Source organism: Pagrus pagrus (assembly GCF_965226575.1).
Source record: "Pagrus pagrus genome assembly, chromosome: 3".
NCBI classification, from domain to species: domain Eukaryota; kingdom Metazoa; phylum Chordata; class Actinopteri; order Spariformes; family Sparidae; genus Pagrus; species Pagrus pagrus.
This window is the reverse complement of record NC_140187.1, coordinates 25072741-25087426: the sequence shown is the minus strand read 5'-3', so window position 1 is coordinate 25087426 and position 14686 is coordinate 25072741. Positions and strand designations below refer to the sequence as shown.

The 14686-nt window shown below is 44.4% G+C and overlaps 1 protein-coding gene across 3 annotated transcripts in view; it reads left to right on the top strand.

The window, feature by feature from the left end:
- The window catches only part of prickle2b (prickle homolog 2b), a 93305-nt gene that overhangs the window by 62488 nt on the left and 16131 nt on the right, over positions 1–14686 (top strand). Inside the window, exon 1 of one of the 3 annotated variants that reach the window (XM_084348947.1) lies at positions 11471–11996. The exons of the other annotated variants lie outside the window; for them this stretch is intronic. The gene's annotated coding sequence lies outside the window, so the exon portion shown is untranslated. Of the gene's footprint in view, positions 1–11470; positions 11997–14686 lie in introns of those variants that run through there. 3 annotated transcript variants of the gene reach the window in all.

Sequence of the window (14686 nt, the reverse complement as noted above, 5' to 3'; positions counted from 1 at the left end):
TAAATCAAACCAGGCTTCGGTCGCTGCTTTTTTTTCTCATCTCATGTGTGTTATAATATGTGTTCTTGCCAAGTACACGTTGGAATCTGATGGAAAAAATGCAATGATATATCATCTTTACTGTCAGTTTGATCATAAGAATGAATGGCGTGTTTATGGCCAGTGACGCCTGTGCTGCTAATTCAGAGCCTCCCACACATAAACGGAGCTGAAAGAGCAGCAGCTTGTCTCTTTCAAAAAAAAATACCACTCAGTACATTCAACCTGCACTTAGATAACCCGGCTCTCTGTGCACACGTGTTGGTATGTTTGTGTATATTATGTGTTCGTATTTCAGGTGTATATGTGCGTCTCCTCAGTGTGTGTCCTTGTTCTCGTGTCTGAATACTTGGCAGCCTTTCATATTCCTCGTCGCTCTCCCAGTCAGTCTGCACCTTTTAAACAGTGGCTTCATTGATGGTCAGGTCTTCTTATCCTTTGGACTGTTTTAACCAAATCCCACACTAACCTTACTGTTCCCCAGGTTGTGTGTGTGTGTGTGTGTGTGTGTGTGTGTGTGTGTGTGTGTGTGTGTGTGTGTGTCACCTTAGCTTTCCTTACTTACAAAATAAGCATACAGTTGCATGCATTCTTGTTCTCCGAGTGGGTTTGTCCCGTAGCTGCACAACCCAATAGCCTCAGATATGTTGAAACTTTACATATGTGAAAACTTTACTTTTCTTTATGTTGCAACTTTGCATTTCTTTAGGCTCAATTTCAAATTTTATGTTGTGACAACACTGTCCTTGTGGTCTGTGTTAATCAGGGGTCGGCCGATATTTCAGGGCTGATACTGATACTGATTATTTGAAATCAGGGAGGCAAATAACCAATATTAATTTGCAGTAAAAGTGAAAATCTTAGTAACGAACGACCAGTGGGATTTTGAGGTACTTCACTTTAGTATTTCCTTTTTTTGCTACTTTATACCACTCCACTACAATCCAGCCAAATTAGCACTTTTTGAAACTAGTTTATTTAGCAATAATTTGAAAAATGCTGATGCCAATAGTAATGGTTATGTCTAGACACAAGAACTACCGGATAAGGGGTTAGGAAGAGATCTTGTTTTTGCTTAAAATACCTGGTTTTGTCGGCAAAAACATGGCTGTAGATGTCTTAAAGTGTCTCGCCAAAAACATAAATTTCTTTGCACCACAAACATGGTTGGAAATTGTCCCGAGCTCTCCTTAAAAATATCCAGGTGCATCAGAAATGTAAAAACACAGTCTCGAACAGTGGTCACTAGCTTCGCAGCCCCACCACCTTGCTGTAACACTATTGAAAGTCGGCCCATAAACATGGATTGTGAACATGCTATGACACACTGAAGAAATGTCAGCGTGGTATGTATAACACATACAAACTGAACATATCTGTGGTTTGCAGAAATGTGAACTGCCCACATTTTATCCTGGTGACTGGGCTGAGCTACAAGTTTTCCAATTATTTTGATAATCCCTCAATTGTTTCAGTCAGTTTTTAACCAAAAATGTCCAACATTTGCTGGTTCCAGCTTCTTAAATGCAGACTATGGTCAATTTATGGATTAATCGTGAAAGTGATTGGTGCAGCCCTGGTGCATGCTATGCAGCAGACATGATTCTGTGTTTTCTGTGTGAGCACATGTTTGAGAACCGGCCTGTGATGTCATACGTGTGGGTCAGCAGAAGGACATGATTGTGTCTGGAGCTCCATGGGGGGTGTAAGAGGCCTGTTTTCGGCCTCCTTGTTGCCTGAGCGGTGCAGCACAGAGGCCCGTCTGTGGCCCGGAGAACCCAAGGAGTGCCAGGAGCCCGCGGGGCGAATAAATACGCTGTGAAAAGCGCGTTAAGAGAGGTGTGAAAGGAATCGGGGGGCGAGACACTGGGTTTTGTGTGGAACCGTTCCCTCCCCCTCGCCTCCGCAGTACACATGCTCTCTCTTTCTTTCTCTAACACACACATACTTACAGTTTTTCCTTTCACACACACACCTCGCACGGAGGTTCACAGTTCAAATAAACAGCGGCTCAAGCAGCGGGCCGGGTCTGGTGTAAACAGCAGCGGGCCAGGGTGATTTAGTTTCTCTCAGGGCACTGCTCCCTCTCACTGCTTCCTAATGGGCCATGCATTAAATGGGGGAACATAGGGGAGCAGGAGTAAGTGGGGAACGAAGTAGGTGAAGAAAAAGCTACAGATTGACAGAGAAGTTTGCTCAGACCCGGTTTTCATAACAAGCCTGCAGTACATTTTAAAAGGCATGAGAAGTGACGGACTGAAGGTCCGTCTTTGCTCGGAGATGCGTTCACTCTGAAAGTTTGACCTCGGTTTGATAAAAGTTGTTTAATAGGATTTGTCTGAGTGAATCGCTCAATGTGACTCATTCCTCCTCCCGTGCCTTCTCCACAGCCTCGTCTGTCCTTGCTGCCTACAGTCTCACTAGCGATCAGTCAATAAAGCCCAGGGTTCGCAGCGTCCGTCGGCCCCTGATGAAACACACAGCGAGTCTGTCATGTCCTGGAAATGGCTTCTCCTCCAATCTATAACCTCCACAGGCCTTTGAGAGCCTGTGGGGAGAGGGGCTGTGGCGGTCTTATTGACATGGACATGGCGTGTTGTGTGTGTGCGCTCATCATCCATCACCCTTTGTTAGGGTAAACAGTGTAACGAGATGAAATAGGGGGGAATTAAATTGCCTAAAACTGACAGAGAGGAATCCCTTTGAGATGAAACCCTGCTATTGGATCAAAACAGACCTTTGATGAGTCTCTGCAGGCTCACCAAACATGATGCTAATATACTCTATCAGCTGAAGTGACTCAGTTTGTTAGTTTAAACTCTTCATTTCTTCTTTCAGATTCATCGGTTCATTATTTAGACTCCCACATGACCTCATCCAGGGATTATCTCTTTCTTTTTCGCACAACTAATTTACTTCCTTCCTTCAATACGCTGCTGTATATAAACACAATAAGATGGATGTCTTTTGAAACACTCTAGAGCTGGATTACTGGGGCGAGAAAGAACGATCAGAACTGGAGGGAAGGAAGGCTTTCCCCTCCAACCTTTCAGTTCTACAATGCTTTCGACCAAAAGAGAGATTTCTGTGTTTTTGCCTGTGCCCTTCTTACTGACTTGACGTGGGCGGGGCTCAGTTGAGAAAACATGATGCCGCACAATCTCCTGCACCAATCACAATCTAGCTACATCAGTTTGTTCAAAGTCTGAAGAAGTTGTGATATTTTCTCAGGTTGCCAGCTGACTGTCACTGTAACTAGCTGAGTGTTTATCTCATTATCTCTAACCATGAAACGGCTAATGAAGTGCTGTTTGTTTTGGCATAGTTACGTGTTTCCTGTAAAAACAGGCAGCAGCCAAGAGCACTGAATGTAGGTTACGCCCCACCCCTTAACCACCGGGTCGCTAATACTGCCTCTGCCAACCGACAGGTTCCAGTGAACATGGCTGGTCCGGTTCAGTTTGATGAAAGAAAATACAGTCCCAGAGTGGTTTTCTTCCCAGGTTTGGGGTTGAGTCAGCAAATAGTCAGCAGTTAACGTCACATTTCGCAGCAGTTAGCGCTTATTTTAGCAACAGAGCTACCAGTATCTGTCAACCAGGAAACTCCATAAATAACCTCGGTACCTTAACTGGCCTCCATTAACATTCTTTGACGGCCCGGTTCTGAGCTTTTTATTGAAAAGCTACTATCAGTACGTTTGTTAGCAGTGACTTTAGCAACAAGTAAAGCTATCTTTCCAGAGGCGGCAGCAGAGGGAGAACCACCAAATATTCCCCATAAAACATGACCCAGTTTCACCCAGATAACTAAATGGAGTTATAAAGTTTTGCTTTTGTACAGTAATCAGCGAGCAACACTCCACTCTGGTGTTGCATTGGACGAAAAATGAATATACGCCCCTGAGTGCAGGATGAGTCATCAACAATTATAATGATTTTCCAGAAAGTTACAAACTCATCTCATCTCATTGTCTTTCCGCTATGTCCCTATTGGGGTCGCGGGGTGTTGCCGCTTTTATCACCCCCCTTTCGGGGGGTTGCGGGGCTACTGGGGCCAAATCCAGCTCTCACAGGGCGAAGGCCAGGGTACACCCCTGGATGAGACGCCAGTTCATCCAGGGGTGTTGTCAGGTACAAACTCTAAAGTTCAAAATGCCATTAAAAATCCCTAAAGAACAGCTTTTGTTTGGGTTGTTTGTTTTTTTTTGCCATTTTGGGCCTGATACTGGCTTATAGGTGAAGATATATATGAAGAAAAACACTTCATTGGAACTTTAATAAATAGAGCTTACTTTTTCAAACTTTAACTGTAATTGTTGCTTATTTGCTAAATATTGAATTTTATTGTTATTTAATGATTGTGTTAAGATTTGAGACCAATGTCTGAGGGACTTAGCCAACTTAGGGAATTGTTTTAAACAAAATGCACATGTTACATTTTCATATTTTCCACTGTCTTCACAGGCGCTGGCTGTATCCACACCCTCACGCCACTTGTACTGATTAATTTAACAGACGCTGTGTGTCTGAGTGTCCCGTATGTGAATGTCTCAGTCTGTGGTCATAGATCAGTGTGTATGCGCATTGACGTCAAGCAAAAATGTCCTTCAAGTTTCAGTTATTAATTAAATGTTATTCACGGAAGGACTTAATTGCTTTGAACAATGGCACAATGCCAGTCCTGCTCCTCCCTCCACAAACACGCAGCTTCTTGTAGTCTGTCTGTAGGTGAAGTATAAATAGGTCAGATTGAACCTGACATAGCAATCGACTGACTATCATGACACAAGTTATTTTGTTGTCATTAATTATTTCACCCAAAACCACAAACATAAACACAGACTGTTCCCATGATGAGAAGACTCAGATGTCACGTTAGCGTGTTGAAAGAACCTCTCTTCTCTCCATCCTGCTGAATTGTGTTGATAACAAATTGCAAACCAAACTCATGGTGTAGATCTGCACAAGCAGGGAGCCCTGCTCATGTACATTTTTCTAGCTGGTTCCAGAGTGGATCGAACGCCCCCGGGCCAAACTCCGTTTGATGGACTGATCCCGTCTGTCGCTGCTCTAGCCACAAGTCCTCGAAAGCTAAATATTTAAACATGGCATAGCTGAGCATTGTGGTTTATTTAACTAAAAGTTTGAGCTTAAACCATTACGGGGGAGCTCTGGAGAAAGTGTAGTTCAAAACGCCTCCTTGGCATGGGATAGTTTATAAAAATACAGACTATGTTTGGATCGCTAGGGCAAAGCCTTTTTTTTCAGTCTCCTCATTCCTCGCTCAGCTTGTACTGAACAAAACCTCTTCTTCCTTTATTTTTCTCACATGTTATCTCTAGATTTTAAAATTCATGGAAATACCAAAACCCCACTGAGCATCAGGCCTGCTCCAGAGTCTTACCAGCCAAATACACATTCAACATGTGCTTCTTTTGTTTCACTGTCTCACTCCAGCTGGATATGTTGATATAGCTTCTTTATAAACAAGAGTGCATGCGTACACACCCTCAAACTCCACATAAAGGCTTTTGTGTTGGCTTGGCTTTCTGAAAAAATAAGTGGTGAGATCATATATCAAGACTGCGGCTGCCACCCCGCAATTGTGGTCCTGCTAATGAGTATGCTAATATTCATTATTAATGATGGAACATCTGGTCAGTCGGCATGGGATTGTGGCGAGGGGCGAGGGGCCACAAGGTGATTTGTTTCAGTGAGAACACCAGCAATAAAAGTCAGAAGAGGTTTTCTTGATGGAGCGATGAAGTGAATGAAGCCAAAAGAAAGAAGAAAAAAAAACCCACGCCGAGAGAGAGCGAGATGGAGAGAGTCAGCAAATCAGTATCGACACCCACACCACTCATCTGGGTCATGATGACAAGGTGAGGAAGAGGAACATCAGTGGAGGCTGAATGAGAGAGTTGAGTCAGAGAAATGGCTGCGGGGTGCTGAATGTGGGAGGTTCGGAGGCGGGTGGTTCATTCATGGAGCCACACGATCATCCTGCATCAGAGCTGGAGGTTTATGTGTTGCTGGGAGAGAAACGAGAGATTCTTGTGCATCACTTCGCAACACTTTTTTTTTTTAAAAGGAGATTGCTTTTCAGCACAGATGGGAAGGTTGAGCTCTCAGAAAGCTAGATCTCCTCTCCCAAATGCCTGTATATTTCTAAAGCACGGACGCTGAAATAATAATAATGTCAAAACTCATTTTTCACTCTCGCTTGTTTGCCATTCCTCCGATCCCACTGCGTCCACTACAGTATTTCACTGCTTCCTATGACTGTTCCTCCCGTGTCCTTTTTTTTCAAATCCAGAGCATGACCTAGTTATGTTTTTGAATCAGAATCCACATGTACGGCACGGCTGAGAAAAGCTCATTGACAAACCGCCGTTGTCGGGCACAGCATGCTGGAAATCGAGCTGCGTCGCCCTGGAGAGTGCTGTCTACAGTGGAGATGGATGGTCTAATGGACAGATGAAGGTGGAAGGCTTGGAGTGTGTTTTTCCTCTGTGCTGAAGAGCCCTTGTGTAAGTGGGCCAGGAGGGGGCAAAAAATAGCTCCAGTCCCCTTGAGGAGTCACTCCACAAGGTCACCTCCTTGCCCTGGGCCTTTAAGCGTGAAACTAAGTGTCCGTACTCTTTCCTTCTTCCCCCCTTTCCTTGCTGTCTCCCTCTATTTTCCTCTCTGTGGCTTAATGGCTTACCCAGGCCTCCTGTATCAGCAAGGTCTCTGCAGCAAGAGTGGAGTTTGTGTGCTAACGAACCCCGGAGCTAATTAGAATTTCAGCCAAGCTGGCTACTCTCCTCATTTCCTTGCCATTTCCCTCCCTTTGGACAAATACAATTTCACCCCTCAACTCGTGCAGAATTAATCCAGTTAATGTTCAACACGGGATGAATAATGGCCACTTATCTGCTGGGAACATGGATACAGAGGGGCTCTTGGGTGGAGCCCCGCGGTCTTGTGTCACACTATAAATCTACTTTCTGGGCAGAGTAGTTGAGCCAAAGTACTGAAGAAGAGAGGTCAATCTTCTTCAGCAACACAGTGACCAGAGCTGGGTTTGGAGAACCAGTGAACCTTTATACAAACTGGCAGCCATTTCCTCTTCTTTGTAACTAGACGCGAGTGCTCACATGAATCATTACACCCTTAATGTAGCGGAAGGGCAGTTATCCAACAGCAGGTAAGCAAACAAACTCACCAGGATTATCTGCGGTGGTTGTCAACAACTTCCACACGATCGCCAACGTGCCATTCACTGAGTTCAACGCCCCAGTCGCTTGATTTGTTGGTCTGTGTCTTCATACAGAATCTAGTGATTAAAAGTTGACTCTTGAGATTTTCTTTTAGTCTGGTTGTGCTTGAAACGGTTTCTAACAAAGTTTCTTCAGACCACATCTTAAGGCAAAAGTTTTTATAGCTTCTCGTGGCCGCATACAATGATGAAAATCCTGCTGTCACATAGAGGGGCGAGACCTGATTAATAGTTCAACAGGGATTCATAGTGTGTGCATTTTGTGAAGAAAGACAAAAGAAGGCCTGAGGGAAAAGTTGAAATCGTCCTTTCTCTCACCTCTGCACTCCTTGCCAATTGTGCGTGAAATGGGCGTGCTCTTCAGATTGCTGCTTTCAAAAAGTGACAGCAACGGAACGGACACAGCCACACCCCCATTTCCAAAGCTGAGAAGGTTTACAGGTATGGGGACAGGTTAAGACATTATTAAGGCCTTCTTAAAGTACCTGCATGGTTGCTACACTGTGCAGCTGATGTGTATCCCCTCAAAAAGGCATCTACACTCACGGCTGCACGATATTGGAATAAAACTGACATTGTGATATATTTGTTTTCTGCCATATAGATTGCATATTGAATGAATAAATGCTAACACCTTGTAGCCTCCTAAACAGTACTGACTGATGGCAAAATAGAAGTTACCTGATTCATCACTAGTTTTCAATTAAAACATAGTTACTTTTGTGAATATAATTGAAGCATATGGTCTGATCATGTATGATACAATCTGTCCAGTGTCGCTGTCAGTGGGTTGGAAACCAACACTGAACAGTATATCAGAACCTACAACCTATCTGCAGCAGGACTTCCATTAAACCTTGGCTTCAAGCACAAATTCAGCTTTAGACATTCAGACTAGAGCATGGATACCCAACCTCCGCAGGCCGATCTGGGTTCGGACAAACATGGTTTCCAGGTTTGCGTTGGATTTGGTCACGTCAGTCACATCGTAGGGTAACACAAACTCAGTGCTTCATCTTACATTAACTGCGTTGGGCTTGAGTCGGGTTTGCCTGTCGAGTTCGGGTGGCGCTCGGTTACTACTTTCTCTGACCCGGTCGGGTTCACACTAAAAAAATGCAGCCCGGGCCGCACTCTAAATCAGACAACCCCTTTTCTTACAGCTTGGTGGAGCCTTTATTCCTCCTGTTGTTATTGTTGATTTTCAACTTGTTAACAATCTGTTTTGTGGTTCTGGAGACCCAATCTCAACCCATGCGAACACTTTATACTTCTTTGGTGAAGTTTCCAAGTTTTGACTTCCCAAGCACTCCAATTAGAGCTTTTCTATTAATTTAATGATTTTTATCTCCAGTCAAACCAAAATCCCCTTGAAGGCAAGGTCCAGTTACTGAGGAGCGATATGGTGTGATAATATTACCCTCCCCTCAAAATTATGGCTGCTCAGTTCCAGACCAGTTGGCTCGTGGGGTAGCAACACAGTGACGTAGCCAGTTGGGGATCAGATTCTGGGTAGTGTGAATACTTAAGAGTCGTTAGAAATGAAACCTACAGCAGCAGCGGGAAGAAAAGCTATATGTGAGGGGAAGCTGGTGCTCTCCCTCCCTCCCAACATGTCTGAGCTATCAGCTGTTGGGGTGAGTCCCAGCTGCCTCGTGTGTTGACTCTAGAGTGATAGCCATCAGCATTTGCCACATGAAAGGAGAGGAGACTGGTGTTCCTAAAAAAGCAGATGAGAAATAAAGATGAGGAGGCCATGTTGGGATGTTGGCTATATTTTCAAATGGAGATAAAGGCATTGATTTATCTGGAGTGTTTTCTGACCATATCAGGCGGTATATAAATCAGTTCCTTCCCTGGTAGGACGTGAATAATGTTCTTGTAGGATAAGATCCTTTGAGGCAGTACAACTTTCTTACAGATAGGGCTCCTGCCGGCCCCGGGGGTACATGTATTTACAATATCGCTCATCCTGTGCTTTGATACAGACAAAAGGCCTCAATATGCTTATGCATGCTTAGGAAGGGAGTAAACCTGTTTGGCTCACTGTCTAAAATTACCATCACTGTGCATGCCAAGAGTCATGAAGGCAATGCTATCTGTGGTATGTCCCCGAAGCTGGCCCCTATGCTTTTATTCAGTCCTCTCATGGCATTTTAAACAGCTCACTGCAGGTCGAGGAACAGTTTATTGGGGAAAAGGGAATGACTTATTGGGCCCCAAACCAGATGACCCACTCTGCGGTTGCTCCGAGCAGAGGACACTGTCACTTAGGGCTCCTTGTAAAATCTTGTGGATAGGCCGTAAGTACAGCCTGAGCTGTAATTGATATTCTTGTGTTTGTAAAGGGGGCAGCGATTATATGTTCAAATGTATGAGGCCGAGATGTGGTGAGAGTCGCCCCGCCACGTGTGACGGGAGGATCCAGGGCAGAAAGACGGCTTTCACCGAACAGAAAAGCGGAGCTTTAGTCTGACTCCAGGGAGGTTAGAGGAGCAGTTCCTGAAAGGAGAAAAGAGAACCGAGGAGGTCGTTCAGAGCTGTCGGCTCTTTTCTTCCTTCCAACATTTCTTCTTCTTCTTCTTCTTCTTCTATTTTTTTACTGCTATTTGGCCAACAGGCAGCAGCAGTGCACTTTGGGAAAAAAAATATACACAAATCTTGATTTAATTACTCTCTAACCCACTTTCATGCTATCCATCCTCCACAAATCTTCCACAAATCTGTTAAGCTTTGATTGCCAGAAAAACTTTTGGGCGTTTTTCCCTTTTTCTTGACACATTTTGCGTTACACAAATAAGCAAATGAGGAGGCGCAGTGGGACGTTGTTTAACACTCCTACCACTCATTGTAGGAACAAGAGCAGAGAGAGGGAGACGGAGAGAGAGAGGGAGGGAGATAGCATTACGGAGTTTGTTGCCATGTGAGTGTTTGAGAGATTAAGAAGGAACCAAAATAGCTGAGATGGTGGCAATCTGTTTGGGAACAATTGTGCTGTTTATGTTGTCGCAGAAGCTGATCTAAACGACTCCCTATATAAATCAGTCCCTTGCTGTAATTTCTTCCTGGTTGACTATATTTTGATAATTTTATCAATGTGACTAAGAGTATTTTTCAAAACAGACAAAAGTCCTCTTTGAACGAATCTTTGGCATATGAAGTCAGTCTAAAATATCACAGACCCTACAGGTGCACAGGGGTTTTATGATCCTACTAAAGTGGCTTTACATTTGTTTTTGATTCAGTGGATTTTCATTGGTCTGTAAGCCTTTTGTCCTTTCTCCGGCTAATGTCGGCTTCTTATGTTAAACAGCACTGTTTTGTTTACAGGGGCTCACCTCCCCGTTTCCCCAAGCAGGTCAGCGCCCTGCAGCTCCTCTCTCTCCTCCCTCTCTTCTTGTTCCAGGCCAGTTGATTTCGGGGAAGTGGACTCATTCACATGCAAATCCTGCCAGAACACCATAGTCATTCACACTGCTAATTACACCAATGTTGGGACGCTGACTTGCTGACATCACACCGGGATATTAGCATGCAGGGAGAGGGAGGAAAAAAGTGTGTGTGTGTGTGTGTGTGTGTGTGTGTGTGTGTCAAGTCAACCAGAAAGGGCGCAGAAGACAGGAAGTGAGTGAATTTGCCTGAAAACAAAAGCTTTAAAATATAAGGGGCTTTGACTGACCGTAGATTTTCATTTTGTAGAAATATAAAAGAGGCAAGCGGATGTCTTGAACGTCAGAAAATTGCATCTTTATGTAGCTGATCGCCCTGCGACAATGTTGCCATTCCTTTGTGGTTTAGTATGATTTCACTGGAGGAGTCCTTTAGTTAAAAAAAAAAAATCTTAACTTAAAGTCTGCACATTAGCTTTCTCCAGTTATTCAATCTCATGTCATGTTCTGACTGAGTGGGCTTCCTTGAGCTATTTCCCTCCCTTTGCAGTCTGTGTTTTAATTAGGTAAAAAAAAAAATCATTGAAGTTACATTACAAAAAATCGTATGTAGATATGTGGTGGACAAAATAAAATCACAGTGTCTAAAGATTAAATCATAATGTGCCTTTAGCCCCAAAACTTTTGACAGTGCTGCTTTTATTTTGAAGTTGCCCACCGGAAGTGGCGATGTTACTTAAGGGCACTTGACACCGGTTCAGGATTAAAGCGCTGCTATTCAGTGGGTCGGTCAGCAGCGAGCGGAGCAGCTCCAGCGCTCCGTGCTTTTACGCACCGATAGTCCGCACGGATCTTCTCTCAGCCTGCACAGCAGCGAGCCCGCCCGCTCCTCAGGAACATTTCTCTTTCATTCACCTGGATTTCACTCTCCCAGCGGAGTCTGCGCTCTTGTTTGGATCTGTAAACAGGGGGATCTGATTTTCTTTTCTCTTTTTTTGCGCACTTTAAGTTGGCTCCTCGTCTGCGCTGCTGAACTCCTGAGTGTGTTTGCGGAGAGCAGAGGGGGTTGACAAAAGGCTTCTTTTTTTTTAAACGGAGGGGGTACATGTAGCGGAGGGGTGCGGGCACCACGCAGCGGGTGAGAGTGGGGTGCTTTCGTGGCAAAGCTGTGGAGTTGTGTATGTATGTGTGTGTGTGTGACAAATTCTGCGATGAGGAAGACTTATTTTAACACCCGCACCAGCACCGCAACCAGCGCCGAGGAGGTCAGGGCTATGGCTTCCCTCCGCCGCAGTTTGTAAGAAGGTAAGCAGCTGATCATTGATCGCGTTTGTTTTGTGTGTTGGAGCCGTTTTGCAGCGCGACCGACGACCCATTTCGGAGCTTTGCATGCGTAATGGAAACGAGATTTGAGTCTCAAATATATTTCTGTATAAAATCGAGTTGGTGTCTGACTTTAACCGCTTTACTCTCTCTGAAAAGTGAGCGTTAAGTGGTCGCAGGGCTAATTATTAAGAGGCTATGCGCCCAAATGAGTCACTTTTGGCCTCTCTCAGCATCACTTTACTCAAGCAAGACTTAAAAAACGCGGTTGTACGTGGATAAAAATAAAACCCACAGTGCAGAGAGGCTGGACTGTAGCTGTCTTTCCCTCTGTGGACGTGTTCTCACCAGTTCATATCCCCCACCCCACCCCCTGTTGCGCAGTGGTCAAGCTACTGTGGGCTCTCCAGCCTGGAAGTCTTTGTTGTGCAGCCTCTGTGCCATATGGATTATAGGTTGCTTATTAATAAATGAACAGATGAATAAACGGGCATCTGTAGGATATTTATTCCCCCCTCAAATTCAACTTGTTTCATGGTGTTTCTCCGGTTATTTTCTTCTCCTTACTTGAATTTTCCTTGTTAGAAAAAGGCTCTAATTATTTCCTGGAGTTGTTTCAAACTGCATTGGAAACAAGTGTCATAATCGCAGCTCCATGGCAGTTTTTAAGGAGAACATTACAAGACTCAATGCAGGCTAATTGACCCATTTTAGAGGGCGACTTTTGAGCAGTGTAAAGGGTCACTGGATTAGCACATGAATGGACTGAAGGGGGAGTGATGAATACTGTGGCTTCAGCAGCTGGCTGCAGTGTCATTGGGCTCCTCAGGTCTGATGAGAGCAGTCCAAACATTAACTGAGCTGAGAGGAGCCTAAAGACAGGGTCAACATTATTTCTGACACCCGCAACTGACTCTGGAAATAAAAACAGTTGCAGCATTTTCCCCTCCGACACTCGGTCAACATAATATTCCGAGAAAAAAATCCCAGAAGGACGGGCGGATCTGTTGAGACATTTTCTCCTGAATCCTTTTAATATATGTTGTTGTTTAACAGCTTCACTAATGACCTGGCACTGTGTTGCCAGTCTCTGTATGGTCTCAGGTCTGTTCTGAGGTTGTCTTGGAAGCCTGTCCCTTCCATGACTCCCTCTGCTCCCATCCAAAGTAGTGTCACTTTATGGGAGAAGTCAAAGCTGAATGAATAAGTAATGTGATCCAGTGTCAAGTACAGTATGGCCTGGCTGCAGCTGAAAAGAGTCTCAGTGTGATGTAACATACACATCTCTCTCGCTCTCCTTTTTGCCTCCTATTTCCCCTCGCAAATCCCAAGCCACTCAATTTTTAAAGAGTGGGAGAGAGCAAAGGGGAAACTGTGATACTTTTTATTGCTTTTTCAGGTAGCTCAACAGGAGCGGGTAGAAAAAACCCCAGGCTTTTTTTAATGTCTATTTGCTGTGCTGGACACCAAAAGTAATTTCAGCCAAGCTAAGGCAGCGATGAGCATTTAACAACTGCATCTCACACGCGTCTTTAAGTGCACTATTAAAGGGCCAGTCCAGTGATTTTGTGTTATACTTCCACAAAGTTGGGGGGGTCACAATATAAAGGATAAAACAAGAATAACTGAAACTGAAGCAGTCGAGGCAGCGATGTCCCAAATTTTGGGGGTAATATGGACCAAGCTCCAAAAACACTACATTTCCCATGACGCAACCAAAGAGCATCTAAAGCCCCTTTTTTAACATTACCGCCTTGAACAGGTTGTGTGAAAACTCTTCTTCACCCCCGCACCTCCAGTTCTGTTGAAAAATATTTCTTCAGGTCCAATCTTAGTTGACCATGATGACATCATCGGGGTTATTATTTTTTTTTTTTTTTTTTACAGAAATGGAAATGTTCCCCCAGTGCCACAGAAGACATTACAGATCTATATTTACAACTAAACTCCATGCGTACAATACATAAAGCATCTTGGGAGCTGTCATTGTTGAATGCTAAAAGACTAGTCGTATACATTATTGTCCATTCCGCCAGAAAAAAAAGTCATCATCAGGTTGCTAGTGGACCAAAGTCTAGTGTTAAAGAGGGCAGGACTTTGCCTCGCTGTAATTTGTTATGACAGGTGGATGCGGGCCTAATCTCTGTCCTCAGGAACACGATGCATCTGGTTCTCACTAATTGGCCACTAATGTAAAACGTCTTTGTCGAGCCTGATTCTTGTCGGGAACACCTCCAGTCATGTCTAACTGTGATTAACTCCTAATGGCTCTGAGGTCAGACGCAGCGCTGCGTATCTACAAATACCGTCTTTGCTTGTATGTTGATCATTTGTGAAAGCGGGGATATTCGTCCAAGCCCCCGAAAATTGCAACAGCTTCAAAACACTGAACGGAAATGTTGTAATCACCAAACAAAAGGAGAAAGGGGTCTGTCCGCGTCTTCCCCCACTTCATCCAGAGAAAACAAAAGCAGCGGCATGAAAAAAGAAGACATGACTTGGCTGCAGTCTGCACCCAGCTGTTCTCTCCTCTGTGCTCTCCTCCCTTGTCATCCAAGCTCTGCTGTTTGTGCAGAGCTTCCATTTAAAGATGGGATTTTAATCTGGCCATCTTGAGAGTGATGCCATGGAAAAGTTGCAGCGGTTTTTGGGAGAAGCTCAAGAATGAGAGT